Here is a 2,551-nt window from a genome sequence, read left to right on the forward strand (position 1 = left end):
TTTTGGGACCATGTTTGGCAGTGGGTAACTGAATGAAACTGCAGATAAGGGGGGTTGTTGTGTTTGGTTGTTCGTTTTTTTGTTGTTCATTTGTTGTTGTGTTTTGTTGTTCATATTTTGTTTTAAAAGCAGGCTAAAAAATTTATTTTTTTAACTTTCAAAAAATTAAATACGATTTAAAAATTAAATATGATTTGTTTTTTAACTTTAAAAAATTAAATACAATTGTGTTTAATTTTTTACTCTTAGTTAAACTAAGAAACTGAAATAGTGCCTGTCAATTTCTCAATATGAAAGATATAAATGTTAGCTCATTTTTTATGTAAACAACTATGTTTTGTTTTGCATTGTTTTGCCTGGTTATGTTTTGGAATGATGCATATAAGTCTAGATACTTGGATTTTTATTGTGGTATGTATCTACACTGATTTTTGATTTTGATATATTTTGCAAAAATCCTTGAATTCAATTATCACTATGTATACTGGTATTATCAGGAGAATCAAATAATCTATGTATACATCTATTAAACATTTATTTTACCTTAGTAAATATTAATACCCATTTGTTCTTCCATCAATATTTTGAGATAGGGCCAAAGTCTTTTAACTTTTGATTGGAGTTTCTATTATTTAAGGTAAATATCATGCCCATAAACTGTGTACTATTTTTAGTTTGGGTTTCTTTAGAATTGAGTATCTTAATGCCATGTGCAAAGCAAGGTTTACAGAATTGAAAATGCTTACTTTTTTTTATACCTTGTTCACAAGAAGGCTGGAAATTTTTATTATGATTTATTTTGTCAAGTGTTTTTAATGTGTCCAACAGGGTTGGCCCATTAGCTCAGTTGGTTAGAGTGCTGCCTCGTAACACCAACATCAAGGGTTTGGATCCCTGTACTGGCCAGCCACCAAAAATATAAAAAATAAGTGTTCAACAGTTTTCCTAGAGACAAATACTTGGCATATATCTGTTAATTGATATAATACTTATACTATATAATTACAGTGAAAAGTACCAAGTTTGGGGAACAAATAGACCTAACTGTTGGTAACTATACAACTTGCCCAGTGAAAGCAGATATATATGACTATTAGCATAAAGGCTAATACTGCCAGCACCAGGTAGTATGTTTTGCAGAGGAATAAAGATCTGATTAAGGTGGAGGCCAATAAATAAGCTTTTGTCTAAAACCCAAGAATAGAAATAAATCAAAAAATTAAGAGAAGCATAACTCTACAGAGAAAGTACAAAAAAGAAAAAAATAGATGAAACAGGGAAGGGTAAAAGAATATACAAAGTTGAAGGCTTCATGTAAGTTTACTTCAGCCACTAAACATGCATGGATGCATTCTGTTATTTATTGTTTTTCTCAAGTACTTGAGTTGCTTGTATGAGAGTAACAAGGCGCATGTCACAGAAAAGTTATTAAAATATGTGCTTCATGTAAGTTTACTTCAGCCACTAAACATGCATGGATGCATTCTGTTATTTATTGTTTTTCTCAACTACTTGAGTTGCTTGTATGAGAGTAACAAGGCGCATGTCACAGAAAAGTTATTAAAATATGTTATTTGTGAAGACAATAATTAGTTATATAAAAAAGGCCATGATATAATAAAGTATTATTCCATGTCTAAGAAAGTGTGGTAAACTTTTTGCTGAAGCATCCTCCCCCATATTCCCAGCAGTTTGGGCATAGAGGAGAGCTCTCACGAACAGATATTATTTAAAAGGTTTTGAGAATATTTCGAGTGAAATTTCTATAACAAGTAAAACTGTCAGGTTGAATGAAACCCTTTAATTTTTAATAATGGACTCTTTTAAGTCAAAACAACTTTATTTGATAAAGATTTGATACATGCATCACCAAGTTCATCAAAGAATATTTGACATTTACCTTGATAGATGACAATTGAATTTTCTCTAGATATCTAAAGTTCCCATACAGCACATATCCTTCAGAAAAAAATAAAATGACATTGGTAACCCATCTCTTAGAAGCCAAATAAAATAAGTAACTTTTTGTATTAACCAAAGACACCATTTTTTCTCCTTTTTTTATTTCAAAGTTTAATTTTATATATTTGTTGAGTACAGTGTGTTGTTTCAATACATGCATATTCTACAAAGATTCGCTTAGGTAGATAGCATATCTATTCCCTGAACATTTGTCTTTTCTTTGTTGTGATTATGGTTGAGATCCTATTTTTGCTATTTAGAGATACACACTGTAATATTATTAGCCTTATTCAGCCTAGAACACCAGAACTTGTTCTTCCTATCTACCTGTAGCTTGTGCCCATTAATCTACCACTTCCCCTCCTGATGCTCAACTTTTCTTCTCAGCTCCTGGTGACCATTATTCTATTCTCTACTTCTATGAGAACCACTTTTCTTAGATTCCACATATGAGTGAGATCATACAGTATTTGTCTTTCTGTGCCTGGCTTACTTCACTTAACATGAAGATCTCCAGTTCTATCCATGCAGCTGCAAATGACAGAAGTAATTATTTTTTATAGCGGAATAATATGAAACAATATTTTTT

At 31.1% G+C, this 2,551-nt stretch overlaps 1 pseudogene; it reads left to right on the top strand.

The window, feature by feature from the left end:
* Positions 1-2,551, top strand: part of LOC103605980 — a 59,929-nt pseudogene that overhangs the window by 26,895 nt on the left and 30,483 nt on the right.

Source organism: Galeopterus variegatus, unplaced genomic scaffold (assembly GCF_000696425.1).
Source record: "Galeopterus variegatus unplaced genomic scaffold, G_variegatus-3.0.2 Scaffold6208, whole genome shotgun sequence".
Taxonomy (NCBI): Eukaryota; Metazoa; Chordata; class Mammalia; order Dermoptera; family Cynocephalidae; genus Galeopterus; species Galeopterus variegatus.